At 46.1% G+C, this 14,155-nt stretch overlaps 2 non-coding genes across 2 annotated transcripts; one reads left to right on the top strand and one right to left on the bottom strand.

Annotated features, from left to right (window-relative positions):
• Window positions 1-6,526: 6,526 nt before the first annotated feature.
• Window positions 6,527-6,598, top strand: TRNAQ-CUG (transfer RNA glutamine (anticodon CUG)). The gene has a single exon. It is a non-coding gene; the product is annotated as a tRNA-Gln (tRNA).
• A 4,404-nt stretch (window positions 6,599-11,002) lies between these two features.
• TRNAV-UAC (transfer RNA valine (anticodon UAC)) lies at window positions 11,003-11,075 on the bottom strand. Its single transcript has one exon. It is a non-coding gene; the product is annotated as a tRNA-Val (tRNA).
• Window positions 11,076-14,155: the final 3,080 nt, after the last annotated feature.

The following is a 14,155-nucleotide window of genomic DNA, read 5'->3' as shown; positions in this document are numbered from 1 at the left end:
ATACGCATTCTGTTGGCTATCATCTTTTTTTACAAATCAAAATTATAAAACTTTTTTTCTTCAGCTTAAAGCAAAGAACTCAAACATTAATGTGCCCACTACATTTATACCCCAGAGTGATAGAAATCAAGGCTGAATGCATACTTCATTCCAAAATTACACCTAATTGAGCACCTAATTAGGTGTACCTAATTATTATTGAGCACCTAGTTATTGAGTACCTAATATTACATGTGAGTTGGACTATAAGGAAGGCTGAGCACTGAAGAATTGATGCTTTTGAACTGTGGTGTTAGAGAAGACTCTTGAGAGTCCCTTGAACTGCAAGGAGATCCAACCAGTCCATCCTAAAGGAGATCAGTTCTGAGTGTTCCCTGGAAGGACTGAGGAAGCTGAAACTCCAATACTTTGGCCAGTTGATGCAAAGAGCTGACTTATTTGAAAAGACCCTGATTCTGGGAAAGATTGAGGGTAGGAGGAGAAGGGGATGACAAGGATGATATGGTTGGATGGCATCACTGACTCAATAGACATGAGTTTGGGTAAACTCCAGGAGTTGGTGATGGACAGGGAGGCCTGGCGTGCTGCAGTTCGTGGGGTCGCAAAGAGTTGGACACAACTGAGTGACTGAACTGAACTGAATATTACATGGAAATATTCATTGTGTCCAACTGTCTGGGAACCAAGGTACTCAGGCAAAAATTTCTGCCCCCAGGTTGGGCATCTGCAAGCAGAGCAGCAGTCTTATACATATCCACCAGTATTTCTACAGAGAAGGATCCTGAGAGTCTGCTGTTCACTGCTGTACTTCAGCAAAAGTCCATCCTAGAGGTCTGTGTTTCGGACCCACAGAGAGAGATCTAACATACTGGGATGGAATTGCTGCTGCTCGGTCACTTCAGTCGCATCTGATTCGGCAAGAATAGTAGAGTGGGTTGCCTCACCCTCCTCCAGGGGAACTTCCTGACCCAGGGATTGAACCCATGTTTCCTGGCATTGCAGGCAGCTTCTTCATCCCTGAACCACCAAGGAAGCCGCCTAGATGGAACTGGCAGCTTTCAAATTACTCCACTCTCATGTGGAGTTTTTTTTTTTTTTTTTTCTGAAAATAAATTTCTCATACCCTCTGTCTGTCTTTTACTTTTCAATATAAAATCAGGACATCTCATTCAGAAGCTGTAAAACATGTAAGATAGCCTCCAACTTACCAGATTCCCAGGTTAGAAAGCTGATTCTTCTAAGGAGGGCAAATCCTGGGTGGCAGGAAGGGACCTTTACATGGGTTTGTACCCTACACCAGTGACTTACATTTTCTTGTACCAGTATGTGGCATTGGTCATTGTCACACCCTTCTGCAAGGGAGAGACCGATTGAGAGCCAATTTTTAGTCCAGGGCTCAGCTCTTCGCAGCTTCCTGTGTTTTATAATCATTTCTGACCCCTCTCCCCCACAATTATTTACCTTGAAAATGTTCAAACCAACAGAAAATTGGAAAGACTCATACAACAAATATCTCTATTCTGTTCATCTAAATAGAGCAATTAACAGTCATTTTCTCCTTTTCTCTGTCTGGGCTGACACACACACTCATATCACTTTATTAAATGCAGACAAAAAGCCTGCTTCACTGCTAAACACTTCAGCATGTATTTCCTGATATTAAGGGCATTGTCCTATACAACCATAATCAATGATCAAATCTAAGTACATTAACATTATTTCAATAACATTACCTCATATATGCTCGAGGTATAAAATTTCCCATTGTTTAAAAACTGTCATATCTACATGCTTATATGTGTATGGATATAGCGATTAGATACATTTAACATATGCCTCTATATTATACATATTTGAGAGAGGTTAAGAATTGTGTGTGTTATGGTACTGATATTTCCCCATGTTCCAATTAAAGTTTCTAAATTTTGTCCTTATTACCTGGAACTGTCTCCTGACTTGTATGTTTTTGTTGTTTCTGATGTCTTTGAATTTCTGAAGAAGATAGGCTAATTATCTTGTTTAGTGTTCTACATTCTGATCAAACTAAACCTTTTTTGCAAAAGGTCAGCACGTCCCATTTGTGCTTCCTACTGCATCCAGTCAGGAAGCAAGCTGTCCAAGAACAAAGCTACAAAATATTGAAGGAAACATACCATCTGTCAGCCAGGCTAGGAGTCTACATTGTGTCTGAAATCCTTCAATCCAAACTGCAATGTCTGCCATCTAACTTGACAGGAACTGAGTCTAGGTTTGCTTTTAATCCCAGCACCAGCTGCGATTATTACTGGCAGCCATAAAGCAGGATTTACTGCTGACTTGCCTGCACAATGTGATCTGGAGAAGGGAAGGAGAACCCACAGTGAACAAACCTAGAGCCAGGCCATTGGGAACATTGGATGTGCCCCAAGTCTGAGCATGCTCAGAAGCTACTCCCAAAGGTGAAATTCCTGCTGTCAAGGAGTCTCTGCTGCTGCTGCTAAATCGTTTCAGTCGTGTCCGACTCTGTGCGACCCCATAGACGACAGCCCACCAGGCTCCCCTGTCCCTGGGATTCTCCAGGCAAGAACACTGGAGTGGGTTGCCATTTCCTTCTCCAATGCATGAAAGTGAAAAGTGAAAATGAAGTCGCTCAGTCGTGTCTGACTCTTTGTGACCCCATAGACTGCAGCCCACCAGGCTCCTCGGTCCATGGGATTTTCTAGGCAAGAGTACTGGAGTGGGGGTGCCATTGCCTTCTCCGAGCTTCCACTAATGAAATGGTGCCATTATAGACATGTTTTCTGGGTTCAGTTCAGTTCAGTCACTCAGTCATGTCCTACTCTTTGCGACCCCATGAATTGCAGCACGCCAGGCCTCCCTGTCCATCACCAGCTCCCAGAGTCCACTCAGACTCACATTCATCGAGTCAGTGATGCCATCCAACCATCTCATCCTCTGTTGTCCCCTTCTCCTCCTGCCCCCAATCCCTCCCAGCATCAGAGTCTTTTCCAATGAGTCAGCTCTTCGAATGAGGTGGCCAATGTACTGGAGTTTCAGCTTTAGCATCATTCCTTCCAAAGAAATCCCAGGGCTGATCTCCTTCAGAATGGACTGGTTGGATCTCCTTGCAGTCCAAGGGACTCTCAAGAGTCTTCTCCAACACCACAGTTCAAAAGCATCAATTCTTCGGCGCTCAGCCTTCTTCACAGTACAACTCTCATATCCATTCATAACCACAGGAAAAACCATAGCCTTGACTAGATGGACCTTTGTTGGCAAAGTAATGTCTCTGCTTTTGAATATGCTATCTAGGTTGGTCATAACTTTCCTTCCAAGGAGTAAGCGTCTTTTAATTTCATGGCTGCAGTCACCATCTGCAGTGATTTTGGAGCCCCCCAAAATAAAGTCTACCACTGTTTCCACTGTTTCCCCATCTATTTCCCACGAAGTGGTGGGACCAGATGCCATGATCTTAATTTTCTGAATGTTGAGCTTTAAGCCAACTTTTCCACTCTCCACTTTCGCTTTCATCAAGAGGCTTTTGAGTTCCTCTTCACTTTCTGCCATAAGGGTGGTGTCATCTGCATATCTGAGGTTATTGATATTTCTCCTGGCAATCTTGATTCCAGTTTGTGTTTCTTCCAGTCCAGCGTTTCTCATGATTGTACTCTGCATATAAGTTAAATAAACAGGGTGACAATATACAGCCTTGACGAACTCTTTTTCCTAATTGGAACCAGTCTGTTGTTCCATGTCCAGTTCTAACTATTGCTTCCTGACCTGCATACAAATTTCTCAAGAGGCAGATCAGGTGGTCTGGTATTCCCATCTCTTTCAAAATTTTCCACAGTTTATTGTGATCCACACAGTCAAACGCTTTGGCATAGTCAATAAAGCAGAAATAGATGTTTTTCCGGAACTCTCTTGCTTCTTCCATGATCCAGCGGATGTTGGCAATTTGATCTCTGGTTCCTCTGCCTTTTCTAAAACCAGCTTGAACATCAGGAAGTTCACGGTTCACGTATTGCTGAAGCCTGGCTTGGAGAATTTTGAGCATTACTTTACTAGTGTGTGAGATGAGTGCAATTGTGCGGTAGTTTGAGCATTCTTTGGCATTGCCTTTCTTTGGGATTGGAATGAAAACTGACCTTTTCTAGTCCTGTGGCCACTGCTGAGTTTTCCAAATTTGCTGGCATATTGAATGCAGCACTTTCACAGCATCATCTTTCAGGATTTGGAATAGCTCAATTGGAATTCCATCACCTCCACTAGCTTTGTTCGTAGTGATGCTTTCTAAGGCCCACTTGACTTCACATTCCAGGATGTCTGGCTCTAGATCAGTGATCACACCATCGTGATTATCTGGGTCGTGAAGCTCTTTTTTGTACATTTCTTCTGTGTATTCTTGCCACCTCTTCTTAATATCTTCTGCTTCTGTTAGGTCCATACCATTTCTGTCCTTTATCAAGCTCATCTTTGCATGAAATGTTCCTTTGGTATCTCTGATTTTCTTGAAGAGATCCCTAGTCTTTCCCATTCTCTTGTTTTCCTCTATTTCTTTGCACTGATCGCTGAAGAAGGCTTTCTTATCTCTTCTTGCTATTCTTTGGAACTCTGCATTCAGATGTTTATATCTTTCCTTTTCTCCGTTGCTTTTCGTTTCTCTTTTCACAACTATTTGTAAAGCCTCCCCAGATAGCCATTTTGCTTTTTTGCATTTCTTTTCTATGGGAATGGTCTTGATCCCTGTCTTCTGTACAATGTCACGAACCTCATTCCATAGTTCATCAGGCACTCTATCTATCAGATCTAGGCCCTTAAATCTATTTCTCACTTCCACTGTATAATCATAAGGGATTTGATTTAGGTCATACCTGAATGGTCTAGTGGTTTTCCCTACTTTCTTCAATTTAAGTCTGAATTTGGCAATAAGGAGTTCATGGTCTGAGCCACAGTCAGCTCCTGGTCTTGTTTTTGCTGACTGTATAGAGCTTCTTCATCTTTGGCTTCAAAGAATATAATCCATCTGATTTCGGTGTTGACCATCTGGTGATGTCCATGTATAGAGTCTTCTCTTGTGTTGTTGGGTGTTTGTTATGACCAGTGCATTTTCTTGGCAAAACTCTATTAGTCTTTGCCCTGCTTCATTCTGTATTTCAAGGCCAAATTTGCCTGTTACTCCAGGTGTTTCTTGACTTCCTACTTTTGCATTCCAGTCCCCTATAATGAAAAGGACATCTTTTTTGGGTGTTAGTTGTAAAAGGTCTTGTAGGTCTTCATTTGAACCGTTCAACTTCAGCTTCTTCAGCATTACTGGTTGGGGCATAGACTTGGATTACTGTGATATTGAATGGTTTGCCTTGGAAACGAACAGAGATTATTCTGTTGTTTTTGAGATTGCATCCAAGTACTGCATTTCGGGCTCTTTTGTTGACCATGATGGCCACTCCATTTCTTCTGAGGGATTCCTGCCCGCAGTAGTAGATATAATGGTCATCTGAGTTAAATTCACCCATTCCAGTCCATTTCAGTTCGCTGATTCCTAGAATGTCAACATTCACTCTTGCCATCTCTTGTTTGACCACTTCCAATTTGCCTTGATTCATGGACCTGACATTCCAGGTTCCTATGCAATATTGCTCTTTACAGCATCGGACCTTGCTTCTATCACCAGTCACATCCACAGCTGGGTATTGTTTTTGCTTTGGCTCCATCCCTTCATTCTTTCTGGAGTTATTTCTCCACTGATCTCCAGTAGCATATTGGGCAGCTACTGACCTGGGGAGTTTCTCTTTCAGTATCCTATCATTTTGCCTTTTCATACTGTTCATGGGGTTCTCAAGGCAAGAATGCTGAAGTGGTTTGCCATTCCCTTCTCCAGTGGACCACATTCTGTCAAATCTCTCCACCATGACCCGCCCGTCTTGGGTTGCCCCACGGGCATGGCTTAGTTTCATTGTCTAACTCAATGAGAATAACTTATCCCTCTCCAAATCAGAAATATATGAAGAATAAAAGAAGAGTTCTTCTGCCTCCATTCCCACTCCACCACTGACACACTTTATATGTTACACATAAGAGGTGGTGGCTGCTTAGGAGTGTGATCAGCAACGTGAGAAAACTAAGGGACCCAGGAAACCCCGCCTCCTGCCCTGCCTGACAATGTCTGCCCTCTCTGGGCTATGGGAAAAGGGTGAAGGCAAAGAAAAGGAAAATAACACTCTTATTTGTAGAAATTTTACCTCAGGATGGGACACTCTGGTTAACCTAGGCAGACTATGCAGTTGGTGATAGAGAGCTAAGGGGGTCTTCCCTGGCACAAAATCCAAGGTGGATTTCACCTCATTTTCTGAGGTGAGAGTGAGCTGAGTCGATCAAAGGAGAGGAGCAGAGAGAAAGCAAGAAGGATGAGCACCCACAGGAGTCAACCGTATTGGAGTCTCCTCAGGGCCTTAGGAGAACTGCCCTGAGGTTATGGGTGGGACATATGGAGGCTAAAAAAGCGGATATCGTTCTGTGGAGATGGAGACCAGGTGGCTCCCCAGGGGGTTCCATGGTGTAATGGTGAGCACTCTGGACTCTGAATCCAGTGATCCGAGTTCAAATCTCGGTGGGACCTTTCTGCCTAGGTAGAACACTTTTTCTAATAGGGAACCCTAGTTAGAAGAACACTTTTTCTAATAGAGAACCCTATTCCCCTAATAGGACCCGCCTTCCGGCTCCCGCAACCCTTAGTGGCGTGGTTCACACGGACACGGCGGACAGGTGTGGGACCGACCCGGGGCGTCCTCGCTGGACCCGGGCGGCTCTGCCCATCGCTGGCCATCAGAGCCCAGCCCCTCCTCTGCCCTCCAAGCCCCGGCCAGGGGCGCAGCGGCCCAGCCAGTGTCTCCCTCTCGTCGTGTCCCCTGGGTCTCCGGAGCGAAAGGCAGAGGCTGAGCTCACGGAGTCCTGCCCTGCGAGGGGGCTTCGCACTGCCCGTCTTGTAACTGTACGGTTGTCCCTGTGAGTAAATGGGTGCCAGGGATGAGCTGCCATGTTTGATATTCACATATTAGATGATACCTAAAAACATTTACCCCCACGTTGAAAGGTGAATATAAGTAACTATGATTTCTATAATTAAAATACTTATTAATCTTCATTGAAAAAATGTTATATGGTATATTTAATTTTCTGTGACACATAAATTTGAATATTATAAATGGAAATATTTTTTTGGAGTTAGAGTTTGCTTATGGGAATCAGGACTTTCCTGGTGGCTCAGATGGTAAAGCGTCTGTCTACAATGCAGGAAACCTGGGTTCGATCCCTGAGTCGGGAAGATTCCCTGGAGAAGGAAACGGCAACCCACTCCAGTACTCTTGCCTAGAAAATCCCATGGACGGAGGAGCCTGGTGCAGGCTACTGCCCATGAGGTCGCAAAGAGTTGGACAGGACTGAGTGACTTCACTTTCACTTTCACTTTATGGGAATCAAAGCAATACAGGAAATTTAGGCAGTTCACTTTCATTAGGATTTTGAATAGAAAATAAATGCAAGACTTCTGCAATCTATAATAATATGGCACCAATATTTTCCACATTTTTAGAAAATCTGAAAGTCAACATGAAGTAGTTTTTAGACCAAAATTATTAAAGCTGGGTAAGGCATACCAGGAGTCATCTCTGAGAGTATGACAGGACAAATATTTTCTATACAATTATACATCTATTATTAGAATTATCTAGAGTGTTAAAAGGAGAAGGCAATGGCACCCCACTCCAGTACTCTTGCCTGGAGAATCCCATGGATGGAGGAGCCTGGTGGGCTGCAGTCCATGGGGTTGCTAAGAGTCAGACACGACTGAGCGACTTCACTTTCACTTCTCACTTTCATGCGTTGGAGAAGGAAATGGCAACCCACTCCAGTGTTCTTGCCTGGAGAATCCCAGGGACGGGGGAGCCTGGTGGGCTACCATCTATGGGGTCGCACAGAGTCGGACACGACTGAAGCGACTTAGCAGCAGTAGCAGCAGAGTGTTAAAAGTATTCAAGATTCATCCTTACTATCAATTTGAAATTTTTTCTTATATGTAGCATGGAGAGCACTAATTTATCTAAATCTATATGTTTTTTTATATTCCTGAGTTACATTTCAGGAAAACAGAAAGTTCAAGGGGAAAAAAAAAAAACCAACAACCCACATGTGTTCTATTCACTGAGATAGAAAAGGTGATTCACTACCCCACTTTGGAGAGAGGGAGAGTGGACTATGTGTGGTAAAGCTGGATGCCTCTGTGCTTGAATTCAGACTGGACCTGGGACTGGGTCAAGGCCAGAACAACACAAGACTAGGCATTATTATCCTGGGGCTTAGACCCACCTGACAGCACCCACTCAACAGTCCTGGAAAGCTCTTGAGGATACTCCCCCTCCCTTGGACGCGTTTCCCATCTGGTTCTCTATTCCACCAGCCACAGAGAAGGACTTTTCACCTCTGTGTCCTGACAGAACACTTTATGATCCCTGCAGGACACAGGGAGCCAGGCAAGAGAGAAGGGGGCAGTTGCATGGACCCGATGGTGCCGGGGTCCAGCCCCGGTGGATACAGGGAATTCAAAGCGGGGACAGTGTCGGCGAGGATCAGGAAACAATTGCTTAAATAAACGTTAATTAAGGATATAAAGAGTGGTTAAATAAGGATAGCTCAGTGAGGAAATTCAGTGGAGCAAAGAGGCTGAATAATTCAGCCAAAAGGTGAGAGAAAGAATGACATGAGGAGACCAAGTTTCGGTGAACAAGGCCTGCACTTTATTTTCCAAAGTAGTTTTTATACCTTAAGTTATGCATAGAGGATAATGGGGGAAGGGGTAGAGTTATGCAGTAATCTAGGCTTTCTTCCTGCAAACTTATCATATGCAAAAGTTTAGGTGATTTGCATCATCTTCTGGCCCAGAGGCCTGTTAACATTTTAAGACCCTTTCTTCAGAAAACTTATTTTTCTCTAAAGGTGGTTAGTCAGGCGCCACCCTCCAAAAGCATTAGATAGTTGCATTCCTATAGGGCAAAGGTGTGGTGGACTATAACAAGAAAAAGAATTAACTCAAGGGTCCAAGGTTACAAACATTAACACTACTACTTACACCAATTATATTAATCAACGCACTGCCAGGGACACAGTAGGTAAGGGATATGGAAACTTAGCAGCAAACATTGGCCCAAAAAGTGAAAAACCCTTCACCAATACAATTTCTAATCAATCTTTTAACTGCTCAAAGGAATCTGTATTCAGACAGTTTAGAACATCTCATGCCTCTCATGGTTGGGAGGCTCTGAACAATCACATGTGGCCTGAAGAACCTATTCAGGAGAGAGATGGTGGTGGGGGACAGCCCCCATAAAGTCAGCGGTGTCGGTGAGAGCACAAAGCAGTAAAGTAGGCAGACTCTGGTTTTGGGGGTAGATGCTCGAGAATTTCCAGGGGGACTCCTGAGGTTCCATCCCGCCTTTGCGTATGCCAAGCCTCCTTCCTCATGACCTTTGCCACAGGTGGAGTTCCTCACACTGGCTCCTGGCACAATGGATTTCCAGCAAAGTAGCGGGGAAATCCCATACAGAGAGGAGCCTGACTGGCTACAGTTCATGGGGTTGAACAGAGTAGGACATGACTGAGCCAGTGGGGGTGAGGATAAGGTGGTTCCACCAATCAGACTGATCAAAACACCACTGACTGCCCACCAAAGCAACCTGTAAGAGGCCAGAGGGCAGCCAGTGCTGCAGAGGGCAGAGGATCAAAGCCTAGACTATCCTACAAGCACAGGGCATGACAGGCCTGCCTGCACTTGGAAAAGAGGTGAATAAAACACCATCTAAGTTATTCTCTTAAAAAGCCTCTCAGTAGGAGCATTGGTGGTTCAGTGGTAGAATTCTCGCCTATCACCCGGGAGACCCAGTTTGATTCCTAGTGAATGCATTGCGGTCGTTTTTGTTTGGGGCTTCCCTGGTGGCTCAGATGGTAAAGAATTTGCCTGCAATACAGGAGACCTGGGTTGGGAAGATCCCCTGGAGAAGGAAATGACAACCCACTCCAGTAGTCTTGCCTGGAGAATCCCATGGACAGAGGAGCATGGTGGGCTACAGTCCAAAGGGATCTCAAAAAGTCTGACACGACTGAACGACTAACACACATACCCTCTCTACATCCAAGAGAGACCAGATTCCAGGTTCCTGAGGGGCAAGAGGGCCCTCTTCTGGACCGCCAAGCTGTTCCTGTCCTTGGAAGACAGGTCGCACAGAAGATAGCTTTGAGAGGGACTCCAAAGTAAAGGAACGATCCTGAGATGTTGGCATGTTATTATCAAGTGATGTCATAACTCTTACATAAAGAAAGAATATGATGTTAACTGCCCACGTAGGTACAGAATATACCATCTTGCAAACTTTTGGTATCTTTCAAAAGCTTTTGGTTTTGGTTTTGAATGAATTTTTGGAACTGAAGCCCCACATTCTCTTTGAATGGAAACTGTAAGTAAGACTCTGGGTTTACCATGCCAGGAGAAAAGAGTGGAGGCCAGAGCTGGCCAGCACAGGCTATTCACGGCATCTCAGCTCCAACAGCCAGCCTGAGGTCCAGGACCCTGAGGCCCGGACTCAGTGGCATTTAGAAACTCTGTGCAGAAATGTTCCCCACTGGACCTTTAAGCAAAATACTGTTCCGATCCGGGCAGGAAGAGAGTGACTTGTGTAAGTGCAGACGCTGGAAGAAAGCAAGTTTTCCCTGACCAGGAATCAAACTAGGGGCCGCAGCGCTGAGAGCATCGAATCCTTGCCACTAGACCACCAAGGAACTGTGAAGAAAAAGGTTATTTCGCTTCCTCAGGAGAAAGATGAGTGTTAGATGAATCGTCAGAAAGCAGAAAAGGAAATACCTCAGCGGCCTACAGCTGAGTCTGCTGCCTCACCCCTTGCCTTTCGCCTTTGCCGATGCAAATGCGGTGGGGCGGTGGGGCGGTGGGGTTGGGGGAGGTGGGGGGAGGGCAACCTGTTTCCGCCCGGTTTCGAACCGGGGACCTTTCGCGTGTAAGGCGAACGTGATAACCACTACACTACGGAAACCGGCCCACCTCCGTTACTTAACACTGTATCCATGAAATACCGAATGCTGCCACCAGCATCCAGACCACCAAATGGTAACATTCAAACAGGAACCTTGAAGCCCTGCTTTAGGGCTCCTCATCTCCCCTCAAGTGAGGACCCTCGGGCCCCCACAGGCTGCATTCGGGGTCCCGCATCCAACGCAGAGTCCTCAGACCCTTAACTCCGCACCCGAGCTCAGGGGTCGCCCCAGCCTATTGCCGAGCTCCCGGAAGCCGCAGGAGGCGGGGACGGTGGATGCGTCCGAGGCCAGGAGATTCCGTGGCCGAGCAGTGTGGACGCCGCCCCTCCCGCTCTGCGGTCCCGCGCCGCGGTGGCCCTTGTCATGGCGCATGCGGTCAGCACTCTGGGCTCTCAGGAATGATCGATGCTTCCAATCCCCCGGGACCCGCCCTCTCCGCTGCTCCTTTGTACCTGACTCCTGTGCTCTTTCTCTGCGTTCCGGCTCGCCGCTGGACTTTCTGGTGTTCTACTGGCAAAAGGGAGGCTCTTTGGTGGTCTCTAAAATGCCACCCCACCGTCCCTGGGTGGGCTCGAACCATCAACCTTTACGGTTAACAGCCAAACGCGCTAGTCGATTGCGCTAGGAAGACAGCAGTACCGGCCTTTCCTGGAGTCTGTGGAGTTGACACTTCTTTCTAGGATAAGACCCCTGCCCCCAGGGAAACTGTGCCACTTCCATGCCCTCTACCGACCACAGATGCCAGAGCCCCCAGAGATACCAGGAGCCAGGGCTCCAATCCTGCGGGCTTGAACCGAAATAGATCCAAGGACAGCTGAACACACGGTGGGCTCCCATGATGGCTCTTCCCACGTCCTCGCCTACACCCAACGAATCAGAGTTTGCCCACCCTGGCATAGGCCTCCGGGGCTGTGTTAGGTTTCCTGTGTCCACCAGGCGATTTCCACCAGAGTGGGCTTCCCTGGGGCTCAGACGGTAAGAATCCACCTGCAATGCAGGACACCCGGGTTCAAACCCTGGTTTGGGACTATCCCCTGGAGGAGGGCATGCAACCTACTCCAGTATTCTTGCCTAGAGAATCCCCATGGACAAGGAGCCTGGCGGGCTAAGTCCATGGGGTGACAAAGAGTCGGACAGGACTTAGCGACTAAGCACAGAGGTCGTGGGAATGGTCGCTCTGTGTCTGCACGCCAGCGACAGAGTCGGGCACTCACTGGGATGCTCTAGGATGAATACATTGTCTTCTTTAGCCCTTCGTCCCATGAAGACCGTTGAGAAGGGAAATACAGACAAGTTTTCGAAGTGGATGGTTCTTTTTAAAAAGCCTTTATCCCAGTTTTGGAATCTGCAGCGCTAGCTGGATGGAGCTCCTGCATCCCAGCCTGTGTAGGCTGCGTTCTGTGAGGTCCGCCTGGGAGCGGGAAAGGGTCAAAACCAAGCTGGGAAGGCTGGTTTGGGAGGAAGGCATTGAAACCTCCCAGGAGACTTGGGCAGGAATCCTTAGAGCTGAACATTGCTCCACTCCAGGTAGCAGAGTGGGGAAGGAGGGAGAGGGCTGGTGCAGGCAAGAATCAAGGAGGCCTAAGGAGAGGGGAGGAAGGAGAGAATAAAAGAATTTGTGCTTCTACCCTTCCCCCCTCCCTCTCTTGCCTTCTCTCCTCTTCTTGGTCTTCTTCCCATCCCTACAACTGAGAAATCTTGATACACCCACTTCCGAGAAGAGAGACCCGACTACCTGTGCACAAATTCTGGGTTGTAAAAATAGTTCTGTCCTTATGTGGCCTTAGACAAATAAAGAAAATTTCTTGTGCCTCCCTTCTTTCTGCTTTAAAATGGGAGGAATGTAAGCATTTGTTGTCAGATGTGCCTGGGTTTAGAAACTACTGGATGAATCATGTTATCAGCTGTGAAATCATATTGTTGTCACTATTCTTAGAATCTGACAAACTCTATCCTTATATATTTCACCTTAAATTAACTTGATACTTCCAGAAAGTTCTGTAAATGGAATCAAGACAAAGGCTCCTGTGATTGCTCTTGCAGTTTGCTCCGATACAGCTGGACCACCTTTCATTGCCAGTTCTCTGCTTGCAGATCAGGACCGATGGGCAGGCTGGAGGAAAAGGGAAGAACACACATCTCCACCCATCCCAGTTCTAACCTCACCTGATTCTTTCTTTGCCCTTGTGAGAGCCCTGTTCTCCAGGTTTCCTGGCCATTCTGCGATCTCTCAACATACTTTCTATGGATTTCTTTTCTTCCTTTATGAGTCAGAGTCCATTTCAGGTCCTGTACCCATAAACCTTGACCTTTCTTCAATTTTCCTGGAGGAGTACTTTGTCTTGTTTATTACCACTCAACATCTTGATTTTCAAAAAGAAGTTTCATCTTTTCACTCTGGAGCTGTGAACTTCCTCCTTATAATAAGAGCTTCCCCTTTGCCTCCTTCCTCCTCGAGTCAACCTCTCCGTCCAGTCTTTTGGAACAAAATACATCTCCAGGCAACACTAGCCATCTTTCTGTGTTTTTTGGCTGGCCAAAAACTAGTGCTATTTTTTTCTGTTCTGTGTATTGGATTAGGGAGGAAACAGTTTTAGGATACAATGAAGAACTAAAGATTATTAGTCTGAGCCCTGATAGGATTTATACCTATTATACATGCAAATATTTAACGTGGTGGTATTTTGGGTACATAAGTACTGTCTGTACTGTAAGACAACTTGGATGTGCATCCTCTATGATTCAACAATCAGTGCTCTTGGGTACCTTGATATTTGTATGCCTTTTTTTAAACTGCAATTTCTGGGTTTGATATGTTAATGGGAGAGAAACTGACTTGACCGACCTGACCAAAGAGTCTGTGACTGCCTAAGTGTCAGAGCTGTGCCTCATGTTCTCCTCGACATGTGGTTGATTTTGAGTCACCCCAGGTGAGTTTGGGTCTTCCCTAGTGGCTCAGCGGGTAAAGAATCTGCCTGCAATGCAAGAGACCCAGGTTAAATCCCTGGGTTGGGAAGATCCCCTGGAGAAGGGAATGGCCACCCACTCCAGTATTCTTGCCTAGAGAATCTCTTGGAAC

Source organism: Bos indicus, chromosome 3 (genome assembly GCF_029378745.1).
Source record: "Bos indicus isolate NIAB-ARS_2022 breed Sahiwal x Tharparkar chromosome 3, NIAB-ARS_B.indTharparkar_mat_pri_1.0, whole genome shotgun sequence".
NCBI classification, from domain to species: domain Eukaryota; kingdom Metazoa; phylum Chordata; class Mammalia; order Artiodactyla; family Bovidae; genus Bos; species Bos indicus.
Note: the sequence above shows the minus strand (reverse complement) of the source record. Positions and strands in the feature narration are given on the sequence as shown.